The sequence below is a fragment of the Lissotriton vulgaris genome, chromosome 5 (genome assembly GCF_964263255.1).
Source record: "Lissotriton vulgaris chromosome 5, aLisVul1.2, whole genome shotgun sequence".
Classification (NCBI taxonomy): Eukaryota; Metazoa; Chordata; class Amphibia; order Caudata; family Salamandridae; genus Lissotriton; species Lissotriton vulgaris.
Genome location: NC_141693.1, coordinates 114,087,702 through 114,098,244, shown reverse-complemented (window position 1 = coordinate 114,098,244; position 10,543 = coordinate 114,087,702). Strand labels below are relative to the sequence as shown.

Genomic DNA, 10,543 nt, shown 5'->3' with positions numbered 1-10,543 from the left:
CAACTCCACTCTATGACACTCTGTTCCAAGAAACCTGGTCTCCAACACTCCACTCCCCCCACTCCACTAACTTTTAGCTATGCTGAAAGGCAGCCACACTGATGTACAACATGGCAAAACACATTACCAATATCTCTTGTATAGGCTAGTCCTATTGGCTTTGCCAATGCTTGTTTTATTTCTACACACGGGGAACTATGAAATATGTACATTTTTTTCGTGGTCCCTGTGGAATATTGATTTCTTCAGAATTACAGCCCCCACTGCACTCTGCAGAAATTTACAATTGACAGGGCTACTAGGAATATGCGGCATTGAGGACCAAATCATTCCAGCAATGGTATCTAAATTATTACCCCAGAAAAAGCAGGAAGCATTTTCTTTTATAAAGGATAGATCTCTAGGCGCACCGAGCACAGTAATTGCAGCCTATAAGGATCACAGGAAAAAAGGAGCTAGACCTAAATCCAGTCCATCTTGTTAAAAATATAAAATATGCAAGGGGTCCCAAAGCAAATGAGAGAGTTCAAGGGACTCATGAATAGTGCAAGAATGCTTCTCCCGCTGACAATAGGACCACAGAGTGGAAGGTTTTCAGGAAAACAACAAAAGGCTGACATTTCATCTATTATATCCAGACGATTCAACCCTGGTATTCACAACCTAGCCTTTGGGAAAGAGGACAGAAGTCTCCACTGTAGTGAAAAGGGCAAAAGTGGAATCTCCCACTTTGGACCAAGTGCCAAAAAGCCATATTCAGGCAACAAGGATGAGGCACCCACTCTCCTGATTTTGTTAAACACTCCCGGAATCGGGTACAAAAGAGCAAAAGCAAACAATAATCTGTGTAGGGAATTCTAGGTCTGCCAGATAGATAAGTCAGAGGAGCAAGGGCCCTTACACACCCCAAAGGGTGTCATGCTTCATCATGTGGCATCTCCTTGGTGGGCGGCAGTGATGTTTCACAATCCCCTTGAATACTTTGATTCAGGGAGAATAGTTCATTGAAGAAGGAAATTCCTGATCAAGGTGTCAGCTTGAATTTTTCATACTCCCAGGCGTTATGCCACTGAATGGAATGAAGGTGAGACTCTGCCCAAGTAAGCAGAGATTTGGCCCATAGAGCCAGTCTGCCTGACCTGATTCCTCCTTGTCTGTTGACATATGACTTTGCAACCTGATTGCCCTTTCTCGCCAATCAAGTTCTCCCCTTCAGCTGAACAAAATAATAACATCCATATTCAAGCTGCCTTCAAAATTCTCCAGCCCAAAGACTTAGCAATCTCCTGGGCTGACCTCAACTCCAGAGCCTAATAGGCCAATTCATGTTTCTCCAATGGCTTGAAGTCTTGTCCATGCCATTGTGAAGATAGAGGTCATCTTGTGTTCCTAAGACCACAAAACAAAGTCTCACAGAGGGTGCATTCTGAGCCCGGAGATCCTGGAGCTTTACGGCCCTGACAAATGTTAAAAATTTCAAATTGACACACGTTTTGAAAAGAGATCCAGATGTCCAAAAAAGATTGAACATGAATCCCCCAAAATGTAGCAGACAACCAGAGGAGCCAACATCTTGGTGAACCCTCTTGTGTCTATTTTAACCCAAAGGTCAGGAATCGGAAGTCACCTTTTTAGGGTCGCAAAACAAAAAGACTGGTGATGATGTGCTGGCATATGGAAATATGCATCCTGTGGAAATATCATTGAGAGGAAATACCCCGATGGGACCACACTGATGATCTCTTGTAAGGATGTCAAGCTGAAAAGAATGCAAAAGACACACAGATGATGGACGTAATGCAGAGCAAATCAAACATTCTCCCCCAGTCAAGAGATCTGGGTTAAATCTATTGTTCTTTTGCTCACCATGTCACCCCAGTTTAGACCCAGATATATGCAAATCAGTCTTGACCCTGTGCCTCATGGGAAATCCAGCTCAAACTGCCAAGCCAGGTTCCCTGGACCAGAAACTAGCATCCTGGTAATGGTTTCAGGGCATCACCCCGGCTAGCTTGAATACAGTGGCTCTGGGCATCCCCGGCGCACTTAGGGCTAGAAAGCAAAAGACACACCGAAAATGGACGGAATTCAGAGCAAATCAAACATTTACCCCCAGTCAAGAGATCTTGGTTAAATCCATTGTTCTTTTGCTAACCATGCCACCCCAGTTTAGACCCAGCCATATGCAAATCACTCTTGAACCTGTGCTACATGGGAACAGTCTAGCCCGAACTGCCAACTCAGGTCCTCCCTGGACCGGAAACAAGCATCCTAGGACTGGTTTTGAGGCATCACACTTCATCAGCCAGGCTAGCTTGAATCCAGTTACACAGTGAGCATGGGACCCAGTCAGAATATCTTTATTCGACTTATTACAAGTCATACAAAGAACATAAAAGAAAAAAAAGCAATTACTTTGCAATACAATGCATACTATACATCTATTTACATTTCCCACGCACACAAAAAAAACCTAATAAACAAACAGGAGAAAAATTTTAGACATGGATAAAATATTTCTATACAAATCTATCACGTGAACATACTCAAGCAACAAGAAAAGTTTTAAAGTAAGCTATGGCTAACAGGTTTCGCCCGCATTGCGGCTACCAGAAAGTTTGCCATTCAAAAAGTAACATGTATGTTAGGTAGTAGTTGTAGAAAGAGCAGGGCTGGTCTTACTTGAACAAAACCAGCTTTTTTCAAAATAGGCAACAAATATTTCTTTCTCTGCTCATGGTATATACTACAGAACATAACAAAGTGCAGAGTATCCTGCACCGAGAAATTGTCGCAGCAGCACGGTGGGGCCTGCTCAGGCTTCTGCCAGGTCTTAAAAGAACCTAGATAAAAATGTATCAAATTAAATCGGAACTTTGATAATAAAAACCTGTGATATGGGAATGTGACAAAGTTCAGGTAGGGGGCGAGTGAGGGTGTACAAACCAAGAGGTTATGTGCCCTTACTGCAGGTTTCAACAATTCAAGGTCCTCCCTCCGTGCTTCCTGCCTATCCCTAAATAACTCTTTGATGGTTACTATGTCCTGTCTCCTAATATTTTCCGGAGATGAAAAAAGATCTGGGCGACCCAGATCTGCAAGGGTTTTAGCTACGTATGCCAACCAAGGGATGCTGGTGTATTTATCCAAGGATAAGACATCGTGCAAAATCTTGTGGTTCAGAGGTAGGTCATCATTTGTCCACAATTTCAGCCACAAAGTTAGCGGAGCAAGGCTCAGGGTATCAGACAGATAGGGCAGACCCACCTCCTTATGGATGGAGTACGTTGGGGTGGATTGCGGGACTGAGAGCAAGGATCTAATGAATCTATTTTCAGCTCTCTGAATTGGATCCAGGTTTACGTAACCCCACAGTTGAGAACCATAGGCCGCTATGGCCACTGGTTTGCTCTTGTAGATTTTCAGAAGAGCTTGCATGGGCCTAGCCCCTAGCTTCCCAGCAAAGCCCAAAACCGCTGAGGAGGATCTTATTACCGCCAATCTTATTGCTCTTATCTGAGGGCCCCAAGTTCCTTTCTGGTCAAATATTACCCCCAAATATGGAAATGTGGACACGTTGGTGACAGGGACTCCCCTGCAAAAAAATGTTTTGTGTCTTTTTTTGTTGCATTTACGCCCCATAACCATCGTGTGTGATTTAGAGGCGTTGACCTTGAGGTCCAGCGACTCCATGAAGCTACCAAAAGCGTCCAGGAGATGCTGTAGGCCTACCCCAGTGCGGGCTATCAGCACTGCATCGTCCGCATACAGGAGCGCTGGAATTTTGACATCTCCTGCATGCGGAACGTCGGCTGCCTGTCCCTGCAGGTGACTGCCCAGCCTGTTGATGTAGATGGTGAATAATACAGGGGCTAGAATACAGCCTTGCCGCACCCCCTTAAGAGATTTAAACAGGGGGGTACGTCTGCCATCGTTTGTGACTCGGACAGCTGCAAAAAGCTCCTGGTGCAGTTTAGCCATAAACACAACCAAAGACTCATCAATGCCCATCTCCAACAATAACTGCCACAATTTCGACCTATTTACCAGATCAAAGGCAGAGGAGAGGTCCATAAATGCAAGGAACATGGAGCCCTCCTTTGCCACTGTATATTTAGAAATTAATAGATGTAAGTTTATACATTGTTCGATTGTCCCCTTTTTTTCTCTGAATCCATATTGTAGTTCAGACAGCCCTCCACGGCTCTCAACGTTGTCATTAAGTCTGGCTAGAAGAACTCTGCCTAATATTTTTACCGTTGAGTCCAAAAGAGATATGGGCCTATAGGAGGCGGGATCATCTCGCTGGCCTTTATTTTTATAAATAGGGACTATGGTGGATGTGGCCCAAGAACTGGGTACATGGTTGTTGGCTGCGTTAAACACTTTCGACAATACCGCCGACCACAATTTAGGAGAGTACATGAAAAAATCAGCAGGAACACCGTCAGGGCCGGGAGCTTTATGTCTTGTTGTGGCCATCAGGGCTTTTTCTACTTCTTCGGGGTTAAAGACCAACGGGTCTGCCACTATAGCAGGTACTGAAACATCTGCAGTTCCTTTGGAACCACCCTCATATACATTTTTGAAGTGGTTTAGCCATTTGTCGTCGGTGATCACACAGTCCATAAGAGCATTATTGTCGTCAGAAAATAAAGGTTGTCTGATGATCTCCCAGAATCTTTTACTGTCCTTCAGTACTGCAGCTGAGAGGAGATTTTCCCATGCTTCGTGTTTAAGGGATTCTTTGCGGTTCTTAATGGCAACCTTATAGCGTTTCCTTAATCTAACAATATCCTCCCCAGCCCTGGGAGAGGTTTTTAACGCTGTCATCAATGCTCTGTGCGCTTTTGAACAAGCAGAATCAAACCAACGTTTTGTTCCAGAAAATCCTTTTTTTGGTTTGACTAAAAGATCCTTAGCCACCTGGCCACAAATTTCCTCAAAAGCCTCTATAATTTCTTTACAGTTACACAGTGAGCATGGGACCCATGTCTGGGCATACCTGGCACGCTTAGGGCAAGAAAGCAAAAGACACACAGATGATGGACGGAATGCAGAGCAAATCAAACATTCACCCTCAGCCAAGAGATCTGGGTTAAATCCATTGTTCTTTTGCTCACCATGCCACCCCAGTTTAGACCCAGGCATGAGCAAATCAGTTTTGACCCTGTGCCTCATGGGAACAATCTAGCCCAAACTACACCCCTCATCAGCTAGGCTACCTTGAATCCAGAGGCACAGTGAGCCTGGGACCCAGGTGTCAACATACCCAGCGCACTTAGGGCGAGAAAGCAAAAGACACACAGCTGATGGACGGAATGCAGAGCAAATCAAACATTTAAACCCAGTCAAGAGATCTGGGTTGAATCCATTGTTCTTTTGCTCACCAGGCAACCCCAGGCTCTGGATTCAATGGAGGCACTGGATCCTGGGAATTAAACCGGTCCCAGGATGCTTATTTCTGGTCCAGGGAAGACCTGGCTTGGCAGTTCGGACTGGACTGTTCCCATGAGGATCAGGGTCAAGACTGATTTGCATATACCTGGGTCTGAACTGGGATGGTGAAGTGAGATAAAGAACGATGATGGATTCAATCCAGATCTGTGACTGGGGGTGAGGGTCGGAAAAGTTTCAGTCCTCCGTCCATCATCTCCTTCTGTTTGCTTTGTTTGCCCTAAGTTGGCAGGGTATGCCCAGACATGGGTTCCTTGCTCACATTGCCGCTGGATTCAAGCTAGCCTGGCTGATGAGGGTTTTACCCCAAAACCGGTCCAAGGATGCTTGTTTCTGGTCCAGGGAAGACCTGGCTTGGCAGTTCAGGCTGGACTGTTCCCATGAGGAACAGGGTCAAGACTGATTACTTATCACAGTACATCAAGTCCTTATCTTGGTGCATGCCACAGTGCTGCGAGTCCCTATCCTGTTGCATGCCACAGTGCTGCGAGCCCGACCTGCTACCTCTCACAGTCCATTGAACCTCCAGTTTTCTGCACATCCCAGAGCAGTCAGTCCCTGTCCTGCTGCAAGTCACAGTGCAGTGAGTCCTCGTCCTGCTGCATGTCACAGTGCAGTGAGTCCTTGTCCTGCTGAATGTCAGTGCAGCGAGTCCTCGTCCTGCTGCAAGTCACAGTGCAGTGAGGCCTCATCCTGCTGCATGTCACAGTGCAGCGGTTCCTCGTCCGGCTGCATGTCACAGTGCAGTGAGTCCTCGTCCTGCTGCATGTCACAGTGCAGTGAGTCCCTGTCCTGCTGCATGTCACAGTGCAGCAAGTCCACATCCTGCTGCAAGTCAAAGTGCAGCGGTTCCTCGTCCAGCTGCATGTCACAGTGCAGCGAGTCCCCGTCCTGCTTCATGTCATAGGGCAGCTACTCCCTATCCTGCTTCATGTCACAGTGCAGCTACTCCCTGGCCTGCTGCATGTTTCAGTGCGGTGAGTCCCTGTCCTGCTGCATGTTTCAGTGCAGTGAGTCCCTGTCCTGCTGCATGTCTCAGTGCAGGTACTCCCCGTCCTGCTGCATGTCACAGTGCAGCTACTCCCTGTCCTGCTGTATGTTTCAGTGCCGCTACTCCCTGGCCTGCTGCATGTTTCAGTGCAGTGAGTCCCTGTCCTGCTGCATGTTTCAGTGCAGCGAGTCCCTGTCCTGCTGCATGTCTCAGTGCAGGTACTCCCCGTCCTGCTGCATGTCACAGTGCAGCTACTCCCTGTCCTGCTGCATGTTTCAGTGCAGCTACTCCCTGTCCTGCTGCATGTTTCAGTGCAGCGAGCCCTCGTCCTGCTGCATGTTTCAGTGCAGCTACTCCCTGTCCTGCTGCATGTTTCAGTGCAGCGAGCCCTCGTCCTGCTGCATGTTTCAGTGCAGCTACTCCCTGTTCTGCTGCATGTTTCAGTGCAGCGAGCCCTCGTCCTGCTGCATGTTTCAGTGCAGCTACTCCTCGTCCGGCTGCATGTCACAGTGCAGTGAGTCCTCGTCCTGCTGCATGTCACAGTGCAGTGAGTCCCTGTCCTGCTGCATGTCACAGTGCAGCAAGTCCACATCCTGCTGCAAGTCACAGTGCAGCGGTTCCTCGTCCAGCTGCATGTAACAGTGAAGCGAGTCCCCGTCCTGCTTCATGTCATAGGGCAGCTACTCCCTATCCTGCTTCATGTCACAGTGCAGCTACTCCCTGGCCTGCTGCATGTTTCAGTGCGGTGAGTCCCTGTCCTGCTGCATGTTTCAGTGCAGTGAGTCCCTGTCCTGCTGCATGTCTCAGTGCAGGTACTCCCCGTCCTGCTGCATGTCACAGTGCAGCTACTCCCTGTCCTGCTGTATGTTTCAGTGCCGCTACTCCCTGGCCTGCTGCATGTTTCAGTGCAGTGAGTCCCTGTCCTGCTGCATGTTTCAGTGCAGCGAGTCCCTGTCCTGCTGCATATCTCAGTGCAGGTACTCCCCGTCCTGCTGCATGTCACAGTGCAGCTACTCCCTGTCCTGCTGCATGTTTCAGTGCAGCTACTCCCTGTCCTGCTGCATGTTTCAGTGCAGCGAGCCCTCGTCCTGCTGCATGTTTCAGTGCAGCTACTCCCTGTCCTGCTGCATGTTTCAGTGCAGCGAGCCCTCGTCCTGCTGCATGTTTCAGTGCAGCTACTCCTTGTCCTGCTGCATGTTTCAGTGCAGCTACTCCCTGTCCCGCTGCATGTTTCAGTGCAGCTACTCCCTGTCCTGCTGCATGTTTCAGTGCAGTGGGTCCTACCTGCAGTAGGCAACAAAGTGCTAGATGAATTGATGACATCAATCGCACAATGATTCAGTCTTGAAATTGTCTTTCACAGTGTATAGAAATAGGTTAGGGACTACAAACGTCAGACAACCAGGCTGTTCCAAAAAACAACAGAGGTGAGAATCTGGAACTCCCTTCCGCTGCAGCTCCGGACCACCACCTCCTCCCAGGCCTTCAAAACTAACCTCAAAGTTCGCCTTCTTCAAAGACACTTCCAAATGTAATCAATGCCCTCTCTATTAGCTGAAGGAAGCCCTTCCATTATAGAAAAATATACTGTACGTGACTATGGAAGTGTCCTCCCAGTGTTTATTTATTTATGCCTTTTTATATAGCGCTGACTTTACCCGAAGGTGTCAGAGCGCTTCACAAAAGGAACAGAAATGAAACATAATGAGAAACATTACAAAAGAACAGATTACAAAAGCATACGTTACGTTACATAAGGTAATAGTGACAATTGTGAGCAAAAAAATACATGAGGTAGTAAAAATTGTGAGCAACCAAAAATACATGAGGTAGTAAAGGTAATAGTGACAATTGTGAGCAAACATTATACATGAGGTAGTAAAAATTGTGAGCAACCAAAAATACATGAGGTAGTAAAAAGTGCACAAGAGGAAAAAGTGACAAGTGTGCAGTTACAAGAGAAAACAAAGTATAATTTGAGGTATAATACTGCAATAAGTATATAATAACTCAGGCACAAGAACAAGCGTTACGTAGGCAAAGGTGGCACTTGTGCATGTGTCAAAGGTAAAAACATGTGAGAGGTAGCAAACCATGTGTTACAAGGGCAAAGTGGTGTGTGCATGTTACAAAAGGGCACCAAACACAAGTACATGGAAAATACTACAAAAAGGCAGACACTCCAACCCCAGGAATACACTGGGAAGGCACTTCCATGGTCATGGAAAGTAGAATTTATCAGTAGTGGGAAGTCTTCCTCCAAATAACAAGAGGACGTGAATTACTTTTGGAGGTGTCTCTGGAGGAGGAGAACTTTGAGGTCCCTTTTGAAGGCCTGGGAGGAGGCGGTGGTCCGGAGCTGAGGCGCAACGAAGTTCCAGATTCTCACTGCGTTGCCTGAAAAGGATTGGGCCATTGTTCTCTCCTTCTTGAAAGTGGGAGGTTCAAGCAGTAGATTCTCCGCATTGCGTGAAGGTCTAGAGCCTCCAGAGAGTGTGTTCTTGCGGTTTGAGAGTCGGCCATTTATTGCGGTATTATCTTTCTACCTGTGTTTGGTACTCGTGTGTAACATGCACCCGTCACTTTCTCTTGTAACACACTGTTTTCTACCTCTTACATCTGTTTATTTTCGATACCTGCATAAGTGCCACCATGGCCTACGTAACGTTTGTTCTTGTGCTTGAGGGCCCTCCATATATTGCAGTATTATACCTCTATGTTTACTTTGTACGCTTTTGTAACCTGCACACGTCACTCTTCCCTCCTGCTTTTGTAACCTGCACACGTCACTCTTCCCTCCTGTAATGCACCGTTTGCTACCTCTTGTATTTTGTTGGCTCACGATTGTCATTATTGCTTCATTTAATGTAACGTTTGCTTTTGTATTTTGTTCACTGGTAATGTACTCATGTATCAGTTCTGTTCCTATTGTGAAGCGCTCTGACACCTTCGGGTAGAGTCCGCGCTATATAAAAACGCACAAACAAATAAATAAATAAATAAATAAATAAATAAAGGGACGAACACGGTTCGGGGTCCAGCACCGCTCGACGGTTTCTGATTACATTATGACTCTTTGAATCCCTCCAGCCCCTCCTCTGCAGACAGCCCCAAGCTTCCGTCTGCCAGTGCTGCCGCAAAGCACCATGGGGGCTTGGATTTGCATAGGCATGTTTACAAAAAAACTGCACGCCATCCCCTCAGCTAACCCGTTCTTAAAGCGGCAGAACGCCCCCTGTGTTCCCCGAAGTGGGGCGGCCAGGCTGCGGAGCTTCCTGCTGCAGCAGGGCACAGAGAAACCCGCCCTCTGGAGTGGCTGAAACAAGCAGTATGCAAATTCTTTTCCCATGGTCCTTTGCTGCAGCTTGAGGTTGGAAAAGAAACCTTTTGCCATTTTATACTGCTAGGCTTGAAGCGAGTCGGGAGAGTGGAGACGGAGGACTCATGTTCCCGCTGCAGGTATGTCACGATTAATGTTTACCAACTCCCGCACACTTATAACAACTGTGCGTGAAATAAAAATAACGCACTTTTATAACACTATACTGAAGACGTCGACTTCTGTATCATGCCTTGAAGCGTGTGCAACTCATGCCTCTATTGCGTGCAATTAAGGGCCGGGGGAGCCTGTGAACAACATTGGAACTACCTACAACTACACGTTTGACGTACACGAACTGCTCCAATCTAGGTCCAATAACCTGTTGTACGCGCACAATATTTGCAGTTCCCTCTGATGTCCTGATCATGTTTTACATACGTCGGTTTCACCCTCCTCCCCGGGTTATTAAAGCCGTTGAGACGCGGCACAACTATGGAAAGTAGGAGGAGCGGGGAAATGCATTATGGGTATTGTCGACATAATCGCTAGCTTCCCCGTTCTGCCCCGCGTTTTTTTGGGTAGGGGGTATATACTGTGCACTTTGGCACCTACCTTTAGCGCGCGTTATCGGCCACCTTTCAACCGACACCCCACTCTAAGTGTGGCCAGTGAATAATTCCTATAGACCTTTCGATGACGTAATATTTTCGAAGAAAGTTTTACATTCTTATCAATAGCTGTAAAATAATAATTCATCTGAGCAGTAGCGTTGA

At 47.0% G+C, this 10,543-nt stretch overlaps 1 protein-coding gene across 1 annotated transcript in view; it reads left to right on the top strand.

Annotated features, from left to right (window-relative positions):
• Positions 1–9,612: 9,612 nt before the first annotated feature.
• SNAPC4 (small nuclear RNA activating complex polypeptide 4) overlaps positions 9,613–10,543 on the top strand; it is a 306,571-nt gene continuing 305,640 nt past the window's right edge. Inside the window, exon 1 of the mRNA XM_086921023.1 lies at positions 9,613–9,907. The gene's annotated coding sequence lies outside the window, so the exon portion shown is untranslated. The remainder of the gene's footprint in view (positions 9,908–10,543) is intronic.